This window comes from Dermacentor albipictus, chromosome 4 (assembly GCF_038994185.2).
Source record: "Dermacentor albipictus isolate Rhodes 1998 colony chromosome 4, USDA_Dalb.pri_finalv2, whole genome shotgun sequence".
NCBI lineage: Eukaryota > Metazoa > Arthropoda > Arachnida > Ixodida > Ixodidae > Dermacentor > Dermacentor albipictus.
Genome location: NC_091824.1, coordinates 130,951,817 through 130,963,862, shown reverse-complemented (window position 1 = coordinate 130,963,862; position 12,046 = coordinate 130,951,817). Strand labels below are relative to the sequence as shown.

At 45.8% G+C, this 12,046-nt stretch overlaps 1 protein-coding gene across 3 annotated transcripts in view; it reads left to right on the top strand.

The window, feature by feature from the left end:
- The window catches only part of LOC135898362 (aldo-keto reductase family 1 member B1-like), a 296,512-nt gene that overhangs the window by 218,550 nt on the left and 65,916 nt on the right, over positions 1 to 12,046 (top strand). The window contains exon 1 of one of the 3 annotated variants that reach the window (XM_070537589.1): positions 11,924 to 12,044. The exons of the other annotated variants lie outside the window; for them this stretch is intronic. The gene's annotated coding sequence lies outside the window, so the exon portion shown is untranslated. Of the gene's footprint in view, positions 1 to 11,923; positions 12,045 to 12,046 lie in introns of those variants that run through there. 3 annotated transcript variants of the gene reach the window in all.

The following is a 12,046-nucleotide window of genomic DNA, read 5'->3' as shown; positions in this document are numbered from 1 at the left end:
CATGCCGATCTTTCTGTTTTACTCCGGTTGCAAAACATTCCGAAAAGCGCGAGGAGAAGCAAGAAGAAATACGTCCTTAGCCGTCCATCTTGAGCGTATCTCCTTCGGTTCCTCCATAGAAAACCCCAAACTAATGAGAAGAAAGAAAACGGACATAGGATGCAGCACGAACGAAGACAGTGTCTCGCAAACTTTTCGTTTCGCGCAAAGCCTCCCTATTTCTCGGGGGAACGCATTCAGGAGCCGACCTGCCGTTCTTGCTCCTTCCTACTCGTTCACGAGTGTCTACTAACCGGCCGCGCGCTTCGGTCGGCCCTGAATTGTTCTGCGTGGGCTTTCAGCGTTCTCCCAAATCCGCGCAACCGACTCGTCTCCCTATTTTCCTTACTTGCCAATCTCGTTCCTTTTCTTCCTCACACGTCCTTTGCATTCTCAGTCTTTTTCTACGTTTCGACTCTACACCACCACTGCCGCCGAAAAGTGGACAGTTCACTGGTGTCTCCAGAGGGGGGGGGGGGGGGGGGGGGGGGCTTAAACACCGCTGCGCCGTCTCCTGGCAGTGTAAACCCTGAACCCGCAATAAAAAGGGATCACGGCGGCTGTCCTTCCGCTGTCAAGCTGCGTGTCGTCTTCAGGGACGCGGGCCCGCTTCTCTCACACTAGCGCGGCGCCTTCTGTGGAGATGCTACAAATGGACGAACTCGTCGGTGCGTGCACTCCTTGCAGATGGGAAAGAAACAACAAAGCTTAGCAGCTTGAATGCGAAATGAAGTAAAAGTGAGAAAGCAGCGGCAAACTGGAGAGCCGAAAGAAGCACGCACACGTAAAAAGTCTAATGGTGTGGCACTCTTTCTTCTTTTTTTTTAGCTTCTGTCGTTAAGAAAGTAAGCACGTGCGAGGCACACTTCTTTCTCCCTCACCACACAGGTGAGGTGAGGGAGAAAGATAGGAAGGCAATATATGGAGAGACAGAGCACATGTACACGATCACAGCCGTTTAGACCCCAGGATGACAGTTAACAATATATGGTAAGCTATGAAAAACTTTATTCAGGTCCTTTAGGTCGCGCTAGTTTCCTAGCCCGAAGCGGGCCGCTCCCACGTCGGGACCGAAAGGCCTATAGCCTCTCGGCCACATCGCGGGCCCGATGGACTGCTCACTTCTGTTATTCTAGTTTGGGGCTACCGAGAGCCGCGTCCCAAGGCTATTTGGTGTTGTCCTTGTCGCTACGTAACGCGGAGCACCACCAGACCATATACTCCAAGTCTGCTACGCCGTACCACATCGCGGGCAAGTGTATAAATATTTTGATTATTGATAGGGGATTGGGATAGGTCGCCGTTTGCAAGAGCCTCAGGTTGAGAGCTTGGGATCTATTTAGCTTTATGTGCGGAGGCGGATATGATGTGCGCGCCAAGTAAACGTGTTTTGTGAGTTTGTTGTATGAGAGAAGATGGTCCCTGCAGTACGTAACCTCTAAGCCTGGCTGCCCTAGCGCCACGTGGTCTGTAAGCCCTCGCGCAGCGTCGTGAGCCGACGAGTCGGGGCTCCGTCAATTTCCTCCATGTGTACGGGAAACCAAATGATCGTGTGCAGGTTAACGTCCTTGCCGCGGAGGATCGCCAGGGCCTGTCTTTAAACACTAGTCAATGATAATATCACTTGTGCAGTTTCATTGTGCTAACGAGTGCCACTATTCAGTTATAGGTCTCTCCTTGTCTTTCCTTTTCCTTTTTTTCTCTCATTTATAGCGCTCTGCTGTAATGTCAGTATTTGGAAGTGACACTATACCTTTCTCAATGGCTAAACGCTTAAAAATTCTCTAAGCCTTATTTTGGTCGATTACATGATTCTAAGCAACAAGTTGAAAAAGCCAGCAGAAAGATAATTAATCAATAAGGTTGCTTGAGCAAGCCTCTTTACTTACCCATGGTTGAATTTCTTGCTCGGGCGTTCTATGTTTTCAATTATCTCGTATTTACATATGAATCAAATACCACCAGCCGTGGTCGCTCAGTGGCAATGGTGTTGGGCTGCTGCGTACGAAGTCGCGGGATCAAATCCCAGCCACGGCGGCCGCATTTCGATGGGGGCGAAATGCGAAAACACCCGTGTATCTAGATTTAGGTGCAAAATAAAGAACCCCCGGTGGTTTGAATTTGCGGAGTCCTCCACTACGGCGTGCCTCATAATCAGAAAGTGGTTTTGGCAGGTAAGACCCCGTAATTTAATCTGAATGAAATACGCAACGACGAATAGTGGGCAATTTTTGTTAGTTATTTCACATGCAACATAATAAGTGATCAAAATAGCTTTTGTTAGCATTACCAGCATTCTTACATCGCACTTTCTTTTTCGGCTTTTCGTCGACTTCATCGATTTTCTTTTATTTGTATTCAAACTTTTCTATTCAGATATCTCTTGATGGTGCCTTGTCACAGCAAATTTACCGCTGCAGGCTGATTGTTCCTTGCCCAATCTAGAGCGCAAGACGCCACCACAATACCTAACAGGCCGTCCAGGGCTCTGCGGAGAAGGCGGTGCCGCTATGCTCCGGCGACGCTCATTTTCGCTATTGACCAACACTTCCTGCCTTTGCTCACAGAAGAGCCCGAGATTACCATCCCAGGAGTCTGATGAATCGAAAGGAAAAGCAGCCTAGATAATAGATAGAACTAGAGGAAGTACGGGGATGCGACGAGGAGGAGGAGGAGGAGAAGGGGGAAGGGGGTACCGGCGTGGTAACGTGAAAATGATGCCACATTACCGCTGCCAATTCATTCCGGCCAAGCAAAAGAAGACGGGGCAGAAATGATGTGGTGAAATGGGTGTATGCCAGCGAGGCCAAATCTGTGCCCGTGCTTGAAACGAAACTGTTACGAAAGATGAAAGAAGGGGCATGAGGCCTGTTGGGTCCGTAGGGACGATCGGGAGATGACTGCGGTGAACGATAAAACGAAGCGAGTAGGTGGGAAGGATTCCGTTGGGGCACATATGTGACGAATGATTTGTGCGGCGCTTTCTCCCCAGCTAGTATCCGGTAAAAGATGGTCTTAATGAGAGGTCAAAGTAAAGAAGACGAAGAAGCCTCAGTGGATGTGATGAGGGGCCAAGACGGACGTGACCGTGCCTCCCTTATTTTTTTCCCCGACAGCTTGCTTCAACCTTCCGATCTCTCTCTCACGAACTTGGGAGATCTGTCGCAGGAAAACAACGAAAAAAAATTTTGATAACTAGATTAAGTTCTCGCCGCGACCTTGTTCTTTGTCCGGCGACCTTGGTTCAGCGATCTTCGTCCGGTGAGTTTGGTAAGCACATCTCGGTAAAGTCGCAAATATATAAGTGCCGCTCCATGCGGGTAGAAAAATTTGGACCTCATTTTTGGCGGCAACTCTGGGCATTTTGACAGTTTTTGCGTTGACTGCCTTCTGAAGCCGCGCAAGAAAAATAGGTGCATCTGTGTGTTCACACTGTGCGGCTTGCATTCTTCGCTTACAGTTGGTAGCAGATAATGTGGCTACAAAGGCAAATTAACTTGCGTGATAGGAAAAATTAATGCCTATTCCTACAAGAACTGATCGAGTAAAACATGCGTCTAATTAAGACAGGCTATCAATTCGTGTGTCCTAGTTCAATGTGTTTCTTCACACAATAATTCCGTTACATTACGAAGCGTGTCATTTACTTGAGCAGAACCCAACTGACATTAACCTACTTTTCTTAATGCGGATGCAGAAATTATAAAGAAAAAGGAAATTGAATGCCTTGGCCACCGACTGTTTTGCCGTGTCTGTAGCGCAAAGAGTCTTCAATGACACCATACCTCATACCTCATCACCTTATGGCAATGGCGACAGCGGCATAATGACTTCGACCACCACATGGCCACCTCTGCAAATGAGATGATATGCGTGCTTAAAATAACCAACTCCAAATTTTTATCACCTCGTGTGGGAAAGCGAAGTACTTGAGACATTCCCGGTATCTATCAGCCTAGGAGGTGATGGTGACGTCGCTTGAGGACTGGTTGTCCGGCCCCGGTCTAACGCCAAAGAGGCACTTGAATCATTATGGAGCTTGGTGTGCCAAGCTTACATAGTGAGGAGTACTTAGCTCCCGTTCTTTGACGCAATTACCCAGGCAGGCCTAGAACCATCATTTAAATATAAAATACCTTTCTGCTTTATCATACGTCACGCTGCGTCGTCACTCGAACACCAGTGCGTGTTTGTGTTATTAACGACTACGACTGACGTCACGTTCTTCTCCCTGCGCAGTGCCCGGTCCGAAGCCCGCAAGTGCGCACCTCACTAAGTTTGCTGCTTTTAATTAATTACTCTTATTTTTGCGATATTCACATACCGAGCGGTATCAGTATGCAGAGTGACCCAGCTGAGAGTGCAAATATTCATTACGATGTTTATAGTTTTTTGTTTGCAACAATCGCTTATAAATATCAGAAACACTCTTGAGCTATATTGCAGCGATCGCTGGGCATGTATACAACGAAACGCAATAATTATTTCGGCTCGTTCTGATTACACCATTGCATTTCTGAAAGTAACTTCAGTCTTTTCTGCTTTTATGCTATACCTGTACAAAATTACAGCTAACTAGTTCGTACATATTTGTTGTTCTTATAATTACCCAACTTATATTTAAAACAGGTTCTGCCTTTACGAGTAGTGCACTACATATGTACGAAGTTGCCCTTCGCTATCGAGGTACCAAGTTTTGTAAGATCGCTTGAAGCCGTTCACCAACCGGCGCAGACTGTGTGTACAACACATACTAGGACAATAAAGTGAGAGATATGAAGTCATGGTGAGATTCACTGTTCCCGTATTATTCCAATCTGTGCGATTTCTCGAGCAGAAACTTTCGCTTCACAAAAAAAAGGAAAGAAAAAAAGCTTTTCCAACGTTTGTTTCTGTAAAGCGTGCATTTCTAATAGCACACGTACAATGTGGCGACGACGGATGCAAGTTAAGAACGTACATTGCAAGGTTGCAAGTTGAGCGGGCTTCACGGCCCTTCACTGTCGCTTCAACGGTGACGTCGTGAATTGTATAGCCTTTCCTTTATTTCAGCCAAGTGTTTTAGAAGTGGAGAGCAAAGGCTAAGCTCACGCATTGAAGAAACTACTGCCAAGTGACGTAGCGCAATATTTGTGATAGTTTTAAGCATACTCGCACGAAATTTATAACAGCGCGCCGTCATAATTAAAAGTCTGGGCATATGACCAGTAACGAACACATTTAATTTCCTTTCCTTATCATGACTGGTTAAAAAAATATTGTGCAGATATTGCGCTTGTGTAAACGGCAAAACACAGAAGTCTGCCAGAAAACGAACTGACCACAATTTCTTGCGGCATCATCCGCGCAGACTCATCTAAGGCAAAAAAAAAACTAAGTGGTGTGCATCATAAGAAAAAAAATATTGCTATTTCTTCGGCTCTAATTAAGTTACTTCGACAGCAACATTCTGCCACACTGGACGCCTTCTTGTGTTCTCCTGCCTGAATTTTTATATTTATTTGTTATCAAACAGTTAAGCTCACCCACTATGGGGAAATCGTAAAGAAGCCTGCGGTATAGGCTTGCTGGTTTGGAGGCGGGGAGTTATGGTCGGAAGATGATGTAATAATTTAAATCAAGAATACAAAATAAATATATAAAATGATGCCTGATATTAAATCATAAATACCGGGATAACCGAAAAGTAGTGCAGCATGGATAAAGAATGGGGGACTTTGTCTCCTTTTTGATGTACCTTCCTCTCTGTGTGACACAGTAATCCATATTAATAACTTCGAAATATCTGAGCAGACTTGAGTGCCCAGACTGCCTATATCTAAATAAAATATAGGTTTGTTCAGTTAATGTACAGCTTTAAGGAAACTTATCTGAACCTTATCTTATCTGGAGACAAAATGTCACATAAGCCCATTCGGCAAACTTTTGCGGCATTTTGTTTTTGTTGTTCGTGGTGAAAATATTTTATTCAGACTATCTTGGTGCTGGACGTTTATTTAACTTCTTTTGTATGTTATCATGTTGAAGTCGCCATGTGGGGCATGTAATAAGACACGAAAAATTGTGTAAAGCAGTCATATTTTCTATGTCCATTATTCAGTTGGGCAACGTCCAGAAAGAGAGAGAGAGCAAAGAGACGAAAGGCAGAAAGGTCACCCAGAGGAGCGTCCAGTTTGCTCCCCTACACTGGGAGAAGGGAAAGGAAGAACAGAAAGAGGAAAGTGGGATAGAGAGAACACTGCGTGTGCACGCAGCAAAGCGCCTTGAAATCAGTCAAGTCGAAGTAAGTGCCCCGCCCATGCATTAGGCTGCCATCACTCTGCCGTTTGAAGCTAATCTTGGTCCTTCCCCATAGCTGGTGATGCACGATGAAGTCACCTTTGAAGGCCGAGGTGCCACTGGTCACGAGCAGTAGGTTACCGTCTATCGTTATAGTAAACACTAGCCTTTTTGACTTCAGTGCGAATATAATGGCGCGGGTGAGCCATGATTCTTGATGAAGATTTGCAAGTACTGAATTGAAAACATCCAGCACTTACATCGCACTTCGCGCTGATGGAGTGTGCAGGTTATTCAAAAGCATTCGAAAAGTATTCGTCAGAGGCTGGGCATCATAACCACTTGCCGGTCTTCTTTGGGTGATTTGTCAGAAACCCACGCTGTGCACTCTACAGCGGTGCGCAGCTGTATCACTTGACGTGGCTCCGGCTCCTGCTGTGGCATCGGCTGTGGCATCGGCTGTGGCATCGGCTGAGGCTGCGGTTGTGACTTCCGCTGTGGCTCTGGGTTTGTCTGTGGCTTTAGTAGTGCGCACAAAGTTGTATTGTTCTCTGCCATGACCTTCTTAGATTTAGATTGGATTCCGCCAGGCCCAGAGGGCAGAGGCAGATGTGTTGTTGGATGGGGCGTACTCTTCACAGAGGCATCAGCGTTCTTTGAAGTCCGACGACATCGGGAGCGTCCCTTTCTAACGGCCGCAACAGCTTCCCGACGAGACGAACGGACTCTCGCCATCTGCTTCAAGATCGCCTTTTCCTTCTTCATTTTGGGGCAGTCCTACGAGGAAGCATCATAGGACCCAAGGCAACCAGTTCATTTGAGTACCGTGGCTGCACAAGGATCTGTAGCGTGGGGGTTGCTGCAGCGTGAACAAACTCTCGTGTTCTAGCACACGGTGCTCACGTGTACCAGCCTCATATAATTGCGGCATTAGTGTGGCCTTGGATTGAATGGTCACACGGGGTGCTAAGTGGCCCACCTTGACGTGCGAAGGGAGAGTCTCGCCCTTGAAAATTATTTTCACACAGTGGGATGTGCCGAGGCGATACACATGGGTTAGGCGACGCCATCAACGGCAGGCTTCACTAGAATGGACAAGTCAGCACTGGAGGTTTATTTATTTATTTTTACATACTGCAGCTGTTTTAGGGCTATGGCAGGAGTGGTAATTTATACAGTTGTATATTGTACAAAAATGTGCGGGGACGTCCACGTCGTAGATGACACTAGTGGTGTAACCCCTGTCTAGCGGGATGTATGAGCGGAGCTTAATGCCACCATGTTCTGTAAGCTTACTCAAATTTCACAGCGCAGTCTCACGTATGACGTCGATAGCCAAAACATTTTTTCGTGGATTGACTCTAACGTCTGTAACTTGATTTGGCGCCACCGCTTCAAGTTGCACCGATACAGACTGTCTGTTGAGTCACCTCAGGTTGTCGGTAGCGAGTTTTGGTACAAATAGAATCGCACTGACTGCGGTATTCCGAGTTGGTCCTACCGTTGGCGTGCTCGAAGACATGGATGCCCTGGTGGTGTGTCTTCGTCTCGTCTTGCGGCTCCACACAAGCTTGAAGGTGTCATCGGAGAAGTCCTGACTGCTGAGCGAGTAGACACTGGTGTCATCGCTGTCGGAGTCGCTTTGGAGACCGGTCCGCTTCCTAGACGCAGCTCCCGTTGAAGTTGCCATCCCCGGCAGAGGCACGGGGACGTCAGCTTGCATCATCGCCACGAACCATGGCGGCTTTCCAAAGGTGTACGCAGAAATCAGGACAGAACAGCTGAGCTAGATTTGGTTTGGCTTGGTTTGGTTTGGTGCCTACGGATATGGCTCAACCCAGTATACAGACGATCGGCCATGAATCAGGTTGTAGTAGGCAAGTAGAATTTTGTAATTTAGAAACGGTATTAAATATATACTAATCATTATTCTCGATTTTCTGGCTCTATTATTTTGAAATGCGAAGCTAATATTTCGTGTTCACATTTAGGAAAGTAAAACAATGAAATTAACAGGGCAGTCTCTTTGTTTCATTTGCAAAATTAAATATGGCGTTAAATACGTTCCTATTGCAGTTTCCTAGTGCCGACGCCCCAAGAGACAATATCACAGGGATCGTAATGCCCAATAAAAGTTGGCGAAGGAGACTTACCAGAAGTCGTTTTCGATGCATGTCGAACCTACGACACTCTACAATGAAATATTCCATAATTTCAGGTTCGTTGCAATCAAAACAAGGAGGGGAAGGTGCTGGACTATACCTGTGGGAACAAAAATTAAGCATTGGTATTTGACAAAGCATTCTAGTTAATGAAACTTCAAATTTTTTTGAACACCACTTCCTCTGCCAAGGGAATCTAAGGTGGTGGAAATTCGTGTTATTTAATACACATGATTTATCGTGTTCTTGAACACAAAATGTTCTAAATCTTTCAGCCATGATGTATGCCAAAGGTTTCAAGATTCATACTACAGGGCCTCCAGAGATGCCGCTGCCAGCGCGTTTGCTGACTCATCTAAAGTCAGTCCCATGTGTCCTCTTACCCATACCAAATGGATGAGGTGTAAATTTTGGGGGATAGATGGATCAAATTCTCGGAGAATGGTAGACGAATTTGGCACTGTTAAAGCAGAACTTGCCACAGGTGGGGAACGATCCCACGCCGTTGCACTGCGCCTGCGATGCTACGCGTAATGCGAAGATGTGGGATTCTTCCCCACCTGCGGGAGGTTGTTTTTTCATCCGCGTTCATTGACATTAATTTATCATTTCTTTAATTCAATTAGTCGGTGCAAGTAATTTACCGTATGTTGCCCTTGGTGTCTTTGTGTGTTGGCTTCTCATGATATAATTAATAATAAAAATCGGGCCCCTCGCATAACGCTATTTCTTCTCGGTCATATATATATATATATATATATATATATATATATATATATATATATATATATATATATATATATATATATATATATATATATATATATATATACAGAGAGAGAGAGAGATGTCACTTAACCTGTGGTTTGACCCCCCCCCCCCCCCCTGCTCGAGAAATAGTTGGTACGCCACTGTTGCTGTTGCAGACAAATTAATTAGTGGCCACCACACCTGTAGGGCCGAATGCTTGTGAGATTACCACGGGAGTAACTTGCTAGGCCAGACGCGTGCTACACAAAGTACGTGGAGAGAAATATGCGTAGTTAAAGTGCATGAATCCATGACTTTTTTTATTTCTAAAACCACCTCTATCACAAGACCATCTTTTTTTTTTATTCCCGCCAGGTACAGTGACGCGCTTGCTCAATCTTCTTGAACACTAAACGTCGCAGGAGTCCCACAGTAAAATGCAATTCTGGAGTTACCGGAGCATTTATTCACAGAAGAAAGGGACATAGCGGCAGTCTCGTCTTTGGTAGCTTTCGGTGCATGTCTCTGCGATTGTATTCAGCGAAAGAGCAATGTACGCAGGAGAATGGACAGGGCAGCCTACAAAGCTCTATAAGTTCGCATTCATATTCTTCTGTGCTTCGAGCAAAAAATTGAAGTCGCGTGGCGCAACCTCAGGATGAATGAACATGAACAAACGCAAGTCCTTGCACTTTCTTTTCTGTGTCAAGACGGCAAGTTTGGCCGGTTGGTTGTGATTCATAGTAAGGTTCGTTACAGCGCAACACAAGACGAGGACCTTCTTTTGTCCTCGTCTTGTATTGCGCTGTAACGAACCTTACTGTAAATTATTTTCTGTGCTTTTCTAGGACATTACCCAAGATACGTTGAATAAAGCTTTCATGTCTCAACCGCGCCATCCCCTTTTTCTAGATTTCTGTTTCCTCTGGTAATAAGTTGAGGAGGCATTCCACTCTAGGAAGGTGGATCACCAGAAAAGCTGTAGCACATCACACAGTGTTAGACAAGGTTAAATGTATTTATTTTTATCTTAATATTCCACAAGCTTCATCCCGACACTTAAGCCACTAGTTCTTGCCGGCACTGCAATGACATCGCTAGCTATAGAACATATGCTCTGGCACTGCCCCTCATTACTAGGCACAGAACAAATCAATGAGGACAAGTGGCTCTCCGCTATCAAGAGCTCCGATGCCGGGGCGCAACTATGGGTTGTCCAGAGGGCCCACGATGCGGCGGTCTTGCATGGCCTGACTGTCCCAACGCGGGAGCGGCCCGTGGCGCGCTGAGTCGCGTACCTCAGGACCTTCATTAAGGTTTGGCATCCGTCCATCCATCGTAATGGCAGTGATGATAGCTTTGCGATTACTGATTTATTCGGTTACAATCTTAGACAGGATCTTGGCCAATGTTAAATCTATACGTGACCATTGTTGAGTAGTTGAGTGACTTGGCTTATTGTGACATTTCAAACCACCTTTGCTAGCACAAACTCAGTGAACCATTTCTTGTTTGGTTTGGAATGCCCATATTGAGGTCTCCAATGATGATCACAGGGGTAGTGTCATCATGGCTGACCCATGCAAAGTGCGTGGTCATGAACTTCTCAATACCCCACTTTGGTGGGTCTGGATATACATGCAAACACATTCTTTGATAATGTCAAATCGATGCACGCACGCCGATGGGTGGCCGGTTGGGACGGATTGGTGTGGTATCGCAAGTGATGTGTCGGCAACATGATATGTGTAAAGCACTACCTTTTCAGTCCCGACGTATCCACATTGAAATCACGGACAGCAACCACAGGGGTAGTGTCAACGCAACTAACCCAAGCAGAATGAGCAGCCTTGAACCTTACGGGGCTATGAGCCATTGGTTCTCTCTGTGTTCCCCGTGTATGACCCATTGATGAGGACAGTTTTCGACGTGCTATTCTCTATGGTGTATGAGTGATAAAAAAATTAAATTATGCGGTTTTACGTGCCGGAACAACAAGCTGATTATAAGGCACGCCTTAGTAGGGGATTCCGGAAATTTTGACCACCTGGGGTTTTTCAACATGCACTTAAATCTAAGTACATGAGTGTTTTCGCATTTCGCCCCCATAGAAATGCGGCCGCCGTAGCCGGGATTCGGTCGCGCGACTTCGTGCTTAGCAGCCCGACACCATAGCCACTAAGCAACCACGGCGCGTTTATGCGTGATAGGAAAGAATGCAAGTACTGTTCGCTTCTCTTTGCTGAGTGCGTGTAACCTGCCTCTGCCTTGCGGAGCTATTAGAGATTGCATTTTGTGCTTGCTTACGGAGGTATGGGCTCTTACGGGGGTAGATAAGCCATTGATGATAGTTTTTGTTGATAGTTCTTGCTGTAAAATATGGTTTTGAATTGTGTATTTGGTGGCTTACCTAACCTGTTATGAAGACGCATTCGAGTAAATGGAATGAGTCTGAGACTGAAGAGAAAAGCCTCGGTTGTTAATACTGAATGTGCGGCACGTCGACAAAAACGAAAAAGACATTCCAAAGATCAGGCAATGAATCTCTGACAGAAGTTTTCAATGTGAGAGGGAATCTTCTGTCTTTTGTTATTACTAGCCAGGTCCAGCTTTTCGTTTCTTCGTGCTGTGTTTGACTTTGTGCAGTCTTCTCAACGATAGCTTGGAACCATTTTTCAAATTTTGTCACCAGTAGATTGCAGGAGCTGCACGGAAGTTTCAAGCAAGAGCGACTCCTGCCGCTCTTCGCGGTCTGAGAGCTTCCAAGTGCCTTCAAAGAAATTAAAAAGGCATCGACGTCCCTGCTGCAAAGAGGT